The sequence below is a fragment of the Sprattus sprattus genome, assembly GCF_963457725.1.
Source record: "Sprattus sprattus genome assembly, chromosome: 3".
Taxonomy (NCBI): domain Eukaryota; kingdom Metazoa; phylum Chordata; class Actinopteri; order Clupeiformes; family Clupeidae; genus Sprattus; species Sprattus sprattus.
Genome location: NC_137922.1, coordinates 17,081,224 through 17,097,084, shown reverse-complemented (window position 1 = coordinate 17,097,084; position 15,861 = coordinate 17,081,224). Strand labels below are relative to the sequence as shown.

Genomic DNA, 15,861 nt, shown 5'->3' with positions numbered 1-15,861 from the left:
CCAGGAGCTGTCACTTAGCCATTCTGTAACCTTCCGCACGCCATCTCTCTGCAGCTTTTAAACCACTGCCAGACAGCAGTCAGCCGGTCGGGGAGGAAGAAGGGATGGGGGGGGAGAGAGGGGGGGTTGTCACTTCAGAGGTATGCAAATGTCACCCACCCTCGATGACGTCGCCTCTCCTTCTCTCGTTCTCCATCCCTTGCTCAGTCGTGCTCTCCTTTCCTCTCCTACTCCCTCTTTCATTCAGTGTCATTTGTGTTTCCATATATTCTAATTCAATCCCTGTTTCTCTCTCTCTTTCTTCCTTTCTCTCTCTCACTCACTTGCATACACACACATATACTCACACACACACACACATGCACACACACGCACACACCCTCTAGGAAAGAAAGTTCGGCTTAATTTAATTTCTTTACAGACACAGGAAAAGGCGAGCGTGTTCTTGAGACAGAGAACAGAGAAGGTGTGTGACATGATTGGGGGACAGAGACAGAGCCTGTCAGGCTGCCACTTCCATAGCCAGCTGGGTAGAAGTGGAATTCAGTTATTTTCTTCGTGTTTGTATTTTTTTTCTCGTCTTTTATTCTGTTCGTCTGAAAGTATATCCTATGAAGATAGATTTGCATATTTATATCTTATGAGCTTTGTTTTTGCTCTTACATCAGTGTATAAGCCTGTCATATACACTCATAATGTCAAAGAAATGAAGAAGAAAAAATTGGTCCATATGGTTAAAAAATAAATACGTTTCTAACACTAACATATGTGTGACAACAATTAGGGAATTGACAGTGCCTGATTAGTTTGGTGAGCATATCACACTAATCTCCCCATGCGAAGACATGGAATAGGAGTCACTTCATCTGTGAATGGCTCATTTTGCTAGGCTGTTCCATGGATTGATTAATGCCCTTATTGGATAAATGATACCACAGCCATCTGCGCCACTTCTAACGAGTGTATATGTGCCAGATCATGGCTTAAATGTCCATTAGCCTCTCACATATCCCATTTGTTTTCATCAAAGCTGGACAGTGTGGGGAAAAAAAGGCCAAACTAGCTGGAGCATGCTGTGCCAGAGTGAACTGTCCTCAGATCTGTGAAATCAGAGAGTACACCCATAATTCTTCTTGTGTGATGAAACTTGGTGTGTGTCCGTTGTTTAAATTGCACTTCAACAACATCAAAGCCTGTTGCTTTTTGATTGGTATTTCCTTCAACAAGGGGAGCTTTTGGAAAAGATGCCATTGCTCAAATGAAATCCATGGCTAAAGCAGAACATTTAATAGCCCTAGCGTCGTCCCAGAATGTGCACAGAATGGGACCAGTGTGCATGATTCCCAAGTTCTGTATGCACACATCATCAGCACACACACACACACACACACACACACACACACACACACACACACACACACACACACACACACACACACACACACGCATGCATGACACAGACACACACAAGGAGACACAGAAACTCATTCAAGCCAGTCCCATATTTCACTGCGCCTATGGGATCCATTGCAGGCATTCCACTAATATTTCATAATATGCTTACAGTACAAAGAGTCTCACAGGGTGGGATAGAGCTGGAGAGCATGGCCCCGCTCCTTAAAAGGTGTCAGATGATGAATAACACGGAACATATGGAAACATTCATCATTCTGAATGTGTGCCATTGCTACATCGCCCCCATCCTTCCCCTCTATTGGAAAACAAGAAGAGAGAAATACATCAGAGATTGCTTCTGTCTTCCATTCAAATGGAACATTCCCTCGCACCGTCCCCATTCGAGAGTGAGAGGCTGTAGTTAGCATTCTGTCGGATCACAGCGACAGTTTAAAGATTGGGGTGCATCAATGAGCATGGCGCCTCTCTCGCTCTTGCTCTCTCTTTCTCTTTCTCTCACTCTCTCTCTCCCTCCCCACCATAATCTCATTTCATCTCTATGCAATCTATCTCCTCTACATATGCCAATCTTTGGGGCCTTTTATTGTGAAGTGAAAACAGGGTACAGTAAAACATTTATTTCGCCCATGCAGAGATAGTCCAGGAATGGCAACTAACGGGAGTGCGTATGCTCAGCATGAGTGATTCCCTGTTGCCGAAAAGAGAAAGACCAGAGACAGACAGGCCGGAGGTGTTTCTGCCATGTCTTTCCCAGAAGCGTCCTCTTTTGTCAGCTAGATGGGTATTCGTCAGCCGACAGTTCGATCCGAATGCTTCTGCATAATAAGATTTCCGGCAGACATTGACGTGGCGCGTATGCAATCCCAAAACAGCCCAGGAGACAGGTGGATGAAAAGGGAGAATGAGAGCGAAACCGGAAAAGCAAGCAAGTGAAAGTTAAAAAAGAGGGGTAAACAGGAAAAAAAACAATAGGCAATGGGCCTAGGATTGTGTCTATTTCAGATAAGACTGCGGAGATAATTCTGTCCATTGTAAATGTTTGCTGGCGAGGCAAATCTGATGGATCTGCAGGCTGTAGAGACATCACTCGGCTTCTGCTCTCCGGGGGTGGTCCGCAGTGAAAACAATGCGAAAGAGCTCTCTTTTCGGCTCCACGGCAATTAGGTGAGTCAGGACTTGAGACGTGCTGATAATGCAGCATCCCACACACATTGCGGCCAGCGGCAGGGCTTGTGGCCAGTGCTGTTGGGTTCGCTCAGGATGCTGTACTCCGCAATGCGAATCTGAAGCCTTCATGAAGAAAGGCATCAGGCTTCAAGGTGCAGGCAAATCTGATGAGATCTGACATGCATTGCTTCTTGCTTTTTTTATCAGTTTGATAAAAGTTTCACATTGCATGTGTGCATTGCACTGTATAGCTTGGCATTTAATATAAAAAAAACTAAACATATTAAAAATCTGCATGATGAACTGAACTGAAGTATAACATTTATATGGATTAGTATGACACTAAAATCAAAGAATATTATAGGGTCTATGCAATCACTTTTAACACAAGATGCTGGTAAACAAATGTAATATGTCATTAACTGAAGTAGACTAGGTAAAAAAGTTCTTTCAGGTTTGACGTACTGACTTTCTGTAAGTATTTAAAGTAATGAAATATTTGTGAAGGACAAGGCCCCAAATGATAAATTGCATAAAACTCTTACAGTTCCAGATTACTTTGTCCTACAGGCATTTAGAGCAGAAAGATGAATACAAAGAAAAAATGATAATAGAACAGAAAAACTGCATGGACAAATAAATGAGTAAATTAAATAATGACTGAACACATAAAGTAAAAATGAGTAAATTGATAAACCACTGCATGCAGGGCCAAGCGTGCTGGGGGAAAATCAATCCAATCATGTACACGTCCATTCTTAACAACTCCAAGGCAGAATGTTATTATTGACTGAGGCCACCAAAAGCAAGGCCTCAAAAAGACCTCAGTGTTGCCATTGATTAAATAAAAGAGCTGAGACCTGTGTAACTTGACCTAGAGCTTGACCCTTATTTCACCTGTTATGTCTGTACAATGACAGCAGGTAAGTCTTCCTTAAAAAAAAAAACAAGATGAATACTGCGGATGATCATTTTCACCTGTTCTGTGATGCAATTCAGAACAAATGCGGCAAATCACTCTGGCAGCTGTTTGTCCCATTAGGCACATCCATAATGACCTCGACAGGCGCAGCAGCATTCCCCAGGGGGCAAGACAACGACGGAAAATGAAGCAGAATTCTGCCTGGCAAATGCAACAGGATGGGGATATTAATTAGAAGAAACAGCGTGCCGTGATTGAATGCAATCTCCATGAAAGGTGATAGACGCAAAAGAATCCGGCGTCGAAAATTGAATAACGGAGAAGCTTGCCGGATATTTTGATGCGCAACCTCATCTTAGCATTCATCTCACCCCGCTGCACGATATTTGCCATTCAGCAAACACTCGAGCCAAGGCGAAGGCGTGTGAGAGGGTAAAAGAACAGCGATACGGCAGCTATTGAAACAACCAGTGTCTGATTAAAGGAAAACACTACATTCAAATATTTAATAAACATTACAGATCACGGCTTGAAAAGACCCGACTATCCAAACAATGCAGTACGTTTAGCACGTCTATTCGTTTGATGAGAGCAGTCACACTTACAAAAACACACACACACACACACAGCTTGCATATCTTGAAGATATTAATATTCCTTACCAAGGATTACACAACAAACAGAGCGAGAGACACTTGGCGGTCCCCCCCTCCGGTGCTACATATTGCTAGTGTAATCAGCCCGAGCCTGTGAGCCATAACTTTGTATTGATGTGCGCCAGACAGAGACTGCAGCATTAGCCAACGGGGTCTGCAAATTAATTGAAGCTGGCAAACCGTTTTGAGTTGTACGGTGTTATGACAAGGGCCCCAGAAGGGTGATTGAGCTGAGCGTGGAGACAGACATGAATGTCTGTCGCAGGGATGCAGGAAGACACAGACAACTGGAAGTATACCCAGTAATTTCGACTGTTGCCTCACGGTGGGACATATGCATCGCTCCTCAGATTTGTCGAGGCACTTTCTAAAAAGACTCCACTTCTGACAGATAGTCCCTCATTTTACATCTCAAGAAGGGTTAAGCATGCCTGCTATTTCCCAAGACACAGAGCGAGGGCTCAATGCAACCAGCCACAATTCACTTTTCAGCCTCCTTTTTATCTGTGAACCGCACATAATGCTATGACATTTCAAACTGACTAGGTACAATACAGTAAGTATATAATCTTCCTGACCTATTCAATAGAAAAACAAGCACCAAAATTCACCAATAATCTGGTATGAACTATGAACAATATACTGAGCTAGATCTGTCTAAAATGACTAACTACAGTAGTAATAACCCAATAATAGATCATTTCAAACCCTGAGCTACAAAGATAAGTCACACAGTTTAATTATTTCGTCTCAAGCTCAGAAAATGATATAACCTAGAATTTCTCCAAACAGGCATTTATTTTTTCATTATGTTTGTAATGATTTTCTGTCCAGGCAGCTATTCTCAAAAGGGTTACAGGCCTTATTGTTCTGAGATGCCATTTTGCAAACAAGGTTTGTTCCTAACTGCGTAATCAGCAATTTAATGTTGAGGGAAAGAAACAGAAAATGCTTGAGAGATAAGTAGCTAGACTCTTCCCCAAGAAATGAAGTGGGGAATAATATAACACTGACTTCTGACCGTGATCATGGCAACATCAAGACATGTCTCTATATAGTGAGATGCTGGATCATTGAATATGCTATTGAAAATGTGATTTGTTGAGATTTTCTTATTATGGAGCTGGACTGCAGGGTTTAAAAACTGCTGAACTCAGACAGATATTCTATAGTTGCCTGCTTAAGTTATGTTATAATCTATGTGTTTCAGCAACTACTTTAAATTAACATAATTTTATTTTAGGGAAAACTCTGTTAGATTATCACATACACGTAGGGTATAAACTCCACTACACCTAAAGCTCCCAAATGAATGGGCTGCTAAAGTTGGCTGTGAAATAGTGTCTCCTGTCATTTATGAGACAGAACAACCTTGATTTAGTGTAATGTAGTGGACAGAAAGTGAGCTAAATTATAAATACAATGAGTTGATGTAAGGCTGTGGAGCCGAACTTTGTTTTAAAGAATGAAGTGGACATTTTTGTGAGACAGCTAGCTAGACAAGAGGTGTTCCTTTACCAGCATTTGGTCAAACAGCAAATAAAGTTATTCTGCAAGTGGTTGGGGGTCAAACAGCAACAACCCAATTGTACTAGCATCTGATGCAAGTCCCCCCCTAAGGACACACTATACTGCAGTGGCAACAGTCCTGCTGAGATGCCACTGCAGTGAAGACTGCAGTACTGTGGTGTCTCCAAATCCATTCCCACAGATGAGGTGGCGCAGTGCAATTTCAGCAAGAAAGCTCTGGTAATTTCTTATTTCTACCTCAATGGAAGATAAATCCCCCGTAAAGCAGCAAGGAGTGCGTGTTGACTGGAGGGCTAAAAGATAAGGGCTGTTGCTGGGCTGGTTGGAGATGATGACTGCGATCCAAGTACACAGAAGAGAGCGAGAGAGAGAGAGAGAGAGAGAGAGAGAGAGATAGAGAGAGAGAGCTTATCGTTCTCCACCTCCGAGACCAGCACTCGTCCACATTCACACTTCCTCCTGTTCCAGAAGACAGGCCGTGTGGACCTTCCGTGAAGCCACAAACAGTAGGGACACTCAGCCCGCGGGGCGAAGCAAACCACACAGCAGTACAATGATGTGGTCAATTTTACACAAAAAAAAAAGTCAGCGTGCACTGAAATCCACCGTCCCAAAAAAAAAGAAGCTTTATTAATTACACATGCAGACAGTGTCTGACAGTTCAAGTCAAAACTAAATCAACTAGTGTCACAGTGGAGTTTGGCGGCGGACTGTGCCCGTTATTTACTCTTCCGATCAACACCATTATTTCTCATTTGAGTATAGTACGTTTTTCAACTGATATATTATACATTTAAACATTTTTGGGGAAAGTTTTTGACTAGGCTTTCCTCTTTACACTGACAAGCATATGAGAGCACCAGTTTTAAGATGCAAAGAAGAAAACCCCATGATCTGGTTTAGGGAGTTGCATTTTTAATGTGGAACCCATTAATTCACACACCATGTAGCCAACCCTTGTTTTCACAGAGAATCACTTTAGCGAGCCCTTGCTCCTCCAATTCCCTTTCCCTCGTCCGTTTTATGTGTCTGCTATTTGGGAAGCAACGAATCCCCTAACGGACGACTCCCATCAGTGCAATCCTGAGTTGTAAAGGGACCACTCGTCATGGCGTCTACTGGGATATGGTTCGGCGAGAACATGCCTGATATGTTTTCAAGCGTTCCTTGGACCTTCTCTCTACTTTCCCAATAGACGAGGGCTTTTTTCGATTTGCAAACTGCGTCACAAAAACACAACTCTAACTGCAAAGGGTGGACCCTCCAGAAGAGATAGGTTGGTTGTTTTGTTTTTACGTGTATGTAAAAGGAGTAGAGTATTTGTACAACAGCAACCAGGGACCACTGATGTTGGGAGGATAATCAGAGTGGCAATATTGGTATCAGAGAGGTATCCTGCTAAACCAATCAAATAACAGATAGTCCTGGTGCTATATACCCCAACATCTCTTAGGATCTTAGGAACCTAAGAACAGGCAAAAGATGAGCCTTTCTTAGCAGAGATTCTCTTGCATTAACGGACATTATCCACTCTGGGGAAATTCGGCAAGTTCAGAGAGTAGCACTATCATAAAGTAATATACATTACATATGGGTCCCCTCACGAGCACACAGAATTGTCCCCCAGTGCCTTGCTTGTATGCAGTAGCCCAGCACTGCTTTCCCTACCTTTTTTTCCTGTTATGTCCAGATCATACATCTTGTCTCGCCTGAAGTATTTGCAACTGTATTGATTCCAAGTCAATTTTATAGCTCAGTGGACCTGCAGCTTCCCCGGGCCCGATCTGCTGTCCCTATCTGTATTTATGTTTCCGCATGGCATCTCAACGGAGTCATTTTCATGTGGACAATCACGGAAGACTGATTTCAGGGGCCGGGGCTGTTACCAGGGAAACAAACTCACACAAGGGCTCTTCATTAAAGAGAGAGAAAGAGAGGAAGAGAGAGAAAGAAAGAAAGAAAGAGAGAAAGAGATAACTCCTTCGTTCCCAAATTTCGAGAGGTATGTCACGGACGCAGGGTAGATGTAGCTGGTTTGGGCTTTGCTGCACATCATATTTATGCATGGGATTTGGGTTGCAGTAATACTTTGGGATTTGTGCTATTTAATTGTATATTTCTTGCTTCACAATTACATTTTAATTATATTGCGCCAGGAACGTGTAAGAAAGTGTGAAAACACACAGAGGGTGACTGACCGGATAATATAATGTAAATATCAAGTTCCGCAAAGAACATTGAAATGTGCCTTGAATAAAAAACCTGGGCTGTTATTAAAACAGAAAGCATGTCTTACCAAACTTTCAAACTAAGCCTATTATACTTTCTAATGTTGCTTTGCCGTGACGTACATCAGTTCGTCATCCAGAAGCCTCACAGAAGGCTTGTCTCATCTCCTTTGCTACTTCTGACCATTCAACAAGGTGCTGTGTCATCATTTAAGCGGCTTTGATATTTATCAGCCATCCGAGCAAACCCACATGCCTAGTCTTGACCCTATCAGCCTGCTGTAGCAGAACTACAAAGACTGTCTGCTCAGTGGTTGGACACCAAACCAGAGGAGCCGAACGACCACAATTCACTCACGGACCAATGGTTCAATTCACTCACGACCGCCTCATCCCTCTGTTGCACATCACTGTCTCTTCTCTGAAACGGATGTTAAGCTCCTCTTCATTTTATTTCTATTACCTTTCAGCAACTCTAGAAGTCGGCTACCTCTATTAAATTTGTGTCTTAATTTCTTTGCATGTGTGTGTGTGTGTTAATGTATATTTTGTTGACTTTTCTAGGTACTTTCTTGTCTTTCCCTTTTCAATCCAATAAAGCCTACTTGATGAACACTACTCACTTTGGCTCTGCTTACAGCCGATACAGCAGGAATCAACACCCAGGCACTATGTTATTCGGCTGCATGCTTTATCGGAGAACAATCCCTTAGATACGTGTCACACTCACACTCACTGCCCTGGTGACTCCATCACATCCTTGCTTGTTGACAAAAGCTAATTAACAGAGCTCTGACCCCTGCGAAAAGGGCATGCGATAAATACAAAATGTGTGTGACACAACTGTTTACATGGATTTATTTATTAGCGCATCGATTCATTTCTTTATTTATCTATTTCTCTGCACACATCGTTTCGGGTAGGAGAACCATAGCTTGGCTGTTTCACCTGAGGCAATGTTTTATTTTGTGCTTCCCAGTATCTCATTAGCGCAGCTACGTTTGTGAAGTAGGCTTTGTACCCAGTAAACAAACTCTAATTAAAGGTTCAAATAAGAAGAACCAGAAGAGGCTTTACATGTAAGAGAAAGAGAGCGAGAGGGAGGGAGAGAGAGGGGAGGGAAGAGAGAGAAAGAGTGATAAGAAAAAGAAATAATAGGAAAAAGAATATATAAAAAACAACACAATAAATCTCCTGATTAACATGTTAACCTTCCCTTTTTGCCTCGCTGGAAGCAAATCGTGTTCTGCAGATTGTTTTCCCAGAGTCAAGCGGTGGTCTTTTTTGGGGTGAGCCGTTTGACTTCAGGAACCAAAAAAAAAACTAAAATAAATGAGTAACACGCAGTGTGAATCTGGGGTGCAAGACCAAGAGGTCAGTATGTCGCTGGCTACAGCTAAATCCCCAACTGGAGCCAAGTTCATGACTGGTTCATTAAAATGTGGCAAGGATAAGATGAGGCTGTCTGCTCGGTCTCGTTTTGTCTTCATCAAAGCAAGCTAAGCCAACATGGAGGGCCTAAATTAAAACGACAGATGTCAAGGTTTGTTCTCAATTATTTCCTCTGCCCTTTGCTTTGGTATCCAAGTGCTGCCAGTCTCTTCATGTCTGTATACTGAGGATTTTAAATGCCTGGATGTAGTGTTCAAGAAACCAAAAAACCATCAAGGCTTGGCAACACCTTCTTATCTACTTCACAGGCCAAAGAGAACAGTAAAAGCAGAGGAAGGAGGAGGAGGAGGAGAAAACAACAATGCCATCGGGTGATTTAGGAAAACAGATGTCTCCTTCAGATTTAGATTTTAAGAGGTTAAGGTCATCTGATAACTGTCTCTCCTGTGTCCTCCATAGCAACATCTGTGTTCAGTCTTCCTTATAGCTGGCATACTGCAAAAATGCTGTACTCTAGGATACCAGTCAGTATCAGAAAGCTACATTTCCATAACCACTGGAATTAATAATTAACTGCTGGAGTCATCCATTCTCCTGTTGTCTATACAACGTATCTGTTGCATAAAGGGGGCAACATTTAAATGTTTGGATTAATCTACTATAGTGTGCATCCACCGAGGTCAGATATTTCCCTCCAAGGGTAAAGAGAGAAGTGCTTTCAATGCTAAAAACATGTTGGTAACAGAAGGTGTACAGTTAAGTGCTGATGACATATTTACCCTTTTTTGCATCACCATGCATTATCAACTAGCCCAGTGCACCTTCACTAGGGGTGAGATGATACCATTAGCTCTCTTACTTGATCTACAGAAACAAAAATGTATTTTTACACTGGAATGACACAAGATAGCCCTTCACCTAATGAGTCAGACTGTGGTGAACTTGCTTCTTCAATCTGGCTTAGATCCAAGTCCTCAGGGGACCATGTCAAAGTCTTGTACTCGATGGGGCAAAGTTTGTGTTTTGTTAGCATTTGTGTGGAGCAGATGGTCCACTAGTTCTGTCCACGCACGTCATTGTAGCAATTAGTTGAAGGTGACATATGACGTTATTGGAAAACAGGTGCATTGTGGGACAGAGGCAGTTGTTATTTCAGCCCAGTGGTCGGTGCGGGGGCCGTGTCCTGAATGGCCGCATTATGCTCCCTGTGAGTTTAAGTAAACAAAAGGTTTCGAGGGGAGCCTATCATCCCTGACCGGCGAGCAGAAATGCGTGTTTGTGCTCACGGCCTTGACGAACTTCGCTCGTTTATCTTGGCTGTCAGGTAAAAGGGCAACCTCAGAAAAGGTGAAACTTCTACTTCTTCTTCTTCTTTTTTTTGTTTTTAATAAGTCTGCTCAGTTGTCATAGAAACAGCACACAACACGGGCAAAGGAGACCCTGGCTGGGGTCTGATACTGGAATAAAATTACAACTGCAACTGCAACAGAAATGTTTGTGCTGAAGCTGAGACAATGTTTATACGCCAGGCATCTGGCATTAAAATAAACAAAATAAATAGCTAACTTCTGAAGTAAACAAATGAGTGCGAGGAAGGTTGATGGCTTTTATCAGAGAGAGAGAAAGTACTATAAACCATTTAGGTTAATGGAAAGCGTAGTTTATATGGTGCTTATTCTGGTTTATTATTGAAGCTGGAACAGCCCTAGCTACTCATTCCTCTGCACTATGCGTTGCCAGTCCAAGATACTTTGGCTGCTGCCACCTTTTTAGTAGGCTCTACATAATTATAAGTTAGAACTCCAAAGATGATCGTCAACATGAAGAAAATACTATCTGTCTGACTATAGTGTGTATATACCCAGAAACGCTGTTGAAATAAATAAAGTAAATAAAGCTGAACACATAAATCATGACTATGAGTTTCAAACTGTCAATTGTCCAAGTGCCAGTCAGATTACAAGATGTCAACACCTTCCACTTAGGAGTCCTGGAAGGGAAAATACCAAGACGGATGGTGTGGGATTTTTTAATTGTTTAATTGTAGTTATTATGTGGAGGGTCACTTTGCCTGGTATTCAACATGAGAAGTTGATTGCTAAGAGGATGTCATTAGGTCCCCAGCCACACAATGGAGTAGGACCTGTGGTCACACAGCCGGAAAAAAAGTTTTCATTGTAAACACACACCCAAAAAATGTCAGTTTCATAAACATAAGTCTTGGCAAGACACAAGTCCAAACACAACTCTCCAGGGTCATGGCAGTGTGGTGAAAGCATATTTCCCAAACCCATCGATGGCTCACGGCTCATAAATGTTTTAAAAGCATTCAGCGGGGGTGGGGGGTTGGGTTGAGCTGCACGTAAGGAAATCTGGAGGGATGGGGACACTCCTTGTGTATTCGGATGTACTACCCCATAGAGTGAGGGTGTGTGAGAGTGAGAGGTCGCGTCAAACAATGGTGCTTTGATTCGGTGGGGGAGGGAGGGGCAGGTTACTGTCAGTGGGTCAGCGAGCCCAACCCAGATGTTTGTGTCGGATTTCTCGACATTGGAGCAAGGTGAAGAGAGTCAGGGAGATGGAGTGAGAGAGGGAGTCAGGGAGATGGAGAGAGAGAGAGTGTGATAGAGAATGAATGAATTGGAAAAGATATGCATATGGACACATAGGTGAAATAGACAAAAATGGAAGAAGCCAATGTGCTCATAGGCAAACATAAACCCATCTGCTCTTTCAGTTTGAAAAAATCTCTTCTTCAAGGTTAAATAACTAAAGGCTAAAGATGGGTATGTGTCTGTCGGCTTATGCATGTGGGTGGAATCCATATGCTTATGTGAGCATTATTTTGTGTCAACTCACCTCTTCGTCCACCAGTGTGTTTTATGTGCATGAATGCACTGATTTGAGTGTGTTGTTTGTGTGTGTGTGTGTGTGTGTGTGTGTGTTTTTGCGATGTACAGAATTGAATGCACTTTTAAATAGATACAGATGATTGTAGAAGGAGTGATGAACAGACATGAGTGGACAAAAAGATATGTGTGGAGGTGTGTGCTTATCAGTTTTAAGTAAATCAGTAATAACATTGTTCTCAGAGTGTACACATGGACTATGCACTATGTATGTCTCTGTCTGTGTACGTGTGTGTGTGTGTGTGTGTGTGTGTGTGTGTGTGTGTGTGTGTGTCTGTAACCTGCGGCTGTCTGTCTCTCCATGAGCCTCCCCCCCACCCCACCCCCCACCCCCCTCCCACCAAAACCCCCAGGCAGACCGATCGCCTGTGTGAGCGAGCGCACCACGTCTCGGCTTGACTTAATCTGCTTCCCTCATCCTCTCTGGAGGATCGATCGCCCGGGTTCACCTGTGGCTCCGCGGGGTGGGTGGGTGAGGTGGGGTTGGGGGTGGGGGTGGGATGCTGTTAGGGGAGTGGCCCTGTCATGACAGCCTCCGAACCCCTTTAAATCACAGCCTCACACGCAGGTGCCGCCTAGCAGCAGACGGCATTCATCCGTAAGCCTACGAGGGCTTCTTTTCGCCGCGAGGATGAATTAGCCCAGGTTAATGGCTACGGGCGTTGCCTATTCACAGAGGAACCCAGCTAGGATCCACTCTCCTCCAGGCCCAGATGGTGCACACAACAGGCTTTCTCCTGGGGTCTCTCCTGTAGGACCACCAGGGCAAAAGATAACTTATTTGAATATGGCCGACTAGACACTAGACTAGACACGTCCCTTGCATGTCACTTTGAACAAAAGTGTCTGCTAAATGACTAAATGTAAATGTAGAAAATGCTTAACGATTTGAGTGCTGATGAGAAGGCTACAAGAATTAGATGTTTCATTAAAAAAAACTTTAAATATCTGGAGGGGGGGGGGGGGGGGGGGGGGGGCGCAGGGGGGTTTGATTACAGCACTGATTCACCAGTTATGACCATTCCCCATTCCTCTATGTCAATGTCTGTGGTTGTCAGTTCATAACTCACAAGAGTTGCTTCAAACTGAAACCCACACGGGAATGCGTCTTGTTGCCTGAGCTAGCGCAGCATCGTTTATCATTACACTGATGGCCCGGGGGCTCAGGGGGAGAATTGAAATCATGACAGAGGTATTCTTCTTGGCAGGATTCTGAGAAGCTAGACGTGTTTGTGTGATTACTGGACATCTTCAAAACACACATGCGCACACACACACATACACACAAAGCAGATTTCGCCAATAGTTGTACTTTTAAGCCTGAGGGCTCAAACTGCCATCAAACTGTTCTCTTAAAAACAACTAACAACTATATATCATCGATCTCTTTGCAAATATGACAAACTAAAGGCATTTACGAACGCATACGCCGTTTAACAGAAAGCTTTATGACATTTCCACTTTAACATTTTCCTCTCTCATTCACACTCAGTGAAATGCACCAAATATTTCACTCAGTGGCAAAGAATCAATAGGAATGTTGGCTGACAGAAACGACGAAATGAAATGGATTTAGCGCCCTCAACAGGCAACAAAGGAACACTGCACCCTTCTCCAGAAACATTTTCCAGTCTTTCACGATAAGCCCAACATTCCACTAGTAGATCCTCAAGCCGACGAATGACCATATCCTGACTTTTCCTCTTCTACATAGGCCATTTCACCCAGGGAGCAAACACAGTGCACAGATTTTACAATGTGACTGTAAGATGGACCCCATGTGATGTTTTAAGAAGGTGAAAAAGCAAGTGCCTGCTGGTGGATTAAATGGTCCTTTTAACACTTTTTAAGTAAGACTGATGGGACTGGAGGAGATATTCAGCTCACGGACCTCAAACCATGGATTTCCATTAAGGAGTGTTTAATGACGGCCTCTCTGCAGCTAAGCCAGTGCAAACAGACTTGGGATGAGCCAGAGATGACCACTATCTGACCCAGTACTGAGGACAGAGGTACTAGCACGCACACACAAGCACATGCACACGCACACACAAACGCATGCACGCACGCGCGCGCGCACACACGCACACGCACACGCACACGCACACGCACACACTAGATATATATAGATATATACTAGTATAAAGTGTAATTTTGTGTGAAAACATAATTGCTTTTAGAAATGATTCAGAGATGTAACTGTAAAGGTATATTTTAGTACTACCCCAATGTATTACTTTTTGCCTTGTTTCTTCTCTTTGTGTCAAATATTCATGACAAGCGGAGATGTGAAAACAAATCAGACGCGCAGGATACAAGGGAACACAAGGAAAAGCCATCAATCACTCGAGCTCTAAAAGCGGTTATATTTTCTGACAACAACAAAATACTGCACCTTTACAAGGCAGAGAGCCTCTCCAGGAGACCACCACCATAATTATTATTATTATTATGAACACACACAAACATACACACACCCACACACTCAAAAACACACACACACACACACACTCAGAAACACACACTCACACAAACACAATCACACACTCACACAGAAAAATCAACCACAGTTCACCTGACAGAAGTAGCATAAGTTTAGATGTAGGCTCTCACAGGAATCCCCCCCCCCCCCCCCCAGGGAAGGGAAGCCTTCTGGGTTGACACACACTTAAAGCCACACACTGCCTCTGCTTTTTCTCACTAAATTGGATGTATTTGGAGCAAACTTTGTCTGGGAGCCACTTTTGAACCATCAAATTGACATTTCATTAGATGCTCGCTTTATTTATTTCTCAACCTTTTGATTTATTATATACATTTTTTATGTATTCAGGCTTTTTGTCATTTAATTAACAGCTGATAAGATGAGGCAAAGTCGTCAGGACAGCAGGCATTATTCTGGAGTGCCGTCTAAAATGAATGAATGAATGAATGAAACACTTTCGGGTGATCCATGGAGTGGCAATATTCCTCCTTATTATTAGTCATTCTCCATCGAAATGTGGCTAATTAAAAAGACAGACACTTAATATGAGAGAAAGTGTGAGAGATGAGTGGTCTAATCAAAGAATATCAGGTGGGGGTAGGAGTGTGTGTGTGTGTGTGTGTGTGTCTCTGTGCCTGTGTGTTTGTGTGTGTGTGTGTGTGTGTGTGTGTGTGTGTGTGTGTGTGTGTGTGTGTGTGTTTGTGTGTGTGTGTGTGTATGTGTGTGTGTGTGTGTGTGTGTGCGTGCGTGCTTGCGTGTGTTTGCGCCTGTGCTTGTCTGTGTCTGTGTGTGTGTGTCTCCTCTTTCTCTCTCACACACACAGAGAGACAGACAGACACAAACAAAGAGAGAGAAAGAGAGAGAGAGAGAGAGTCTGGTGTGGGTGTGTGTGGATTGGTCAATGATAGATGAGTGCGATGACGTTACACAAGGTGAGAATGGTTGAAGCTGCTTGGGCTCTTGAACTCTCGATACGCTTCGCCTGTGAATGTGTGAGCGGCAAATTGGGATTCTCAGTTTCAGGGGGGTTGGATGAGCAGAAGAAACAGCAGAGCTGGCGCTGACCACGACCCAAGGGGGTTAGGTGACTGACTGATTGACTGACTGACTGACACCAGACGGCTGTCTGGAATAGGCCCGCTTCCTGCCAGATGCC

At 43.3% G+C, this 15,861-nt stretch overlaps 1 protein-coding gene across 1 annotated transcript in view; it reads right to left on the bottom strand.

The window, feature by feature from the left end:
• The window catches only part of gpc5a (glypican 5a), a gene marked incomplete at its 5' end in the record, with an annotated part of 131,149 nt that overhangs the window by 62,070 nt on the left and 53,218 nt on the right, over positions 1-15,861 (bottom strand). The gene's annotated exons all lie outside the window — the stretch shown is intronic.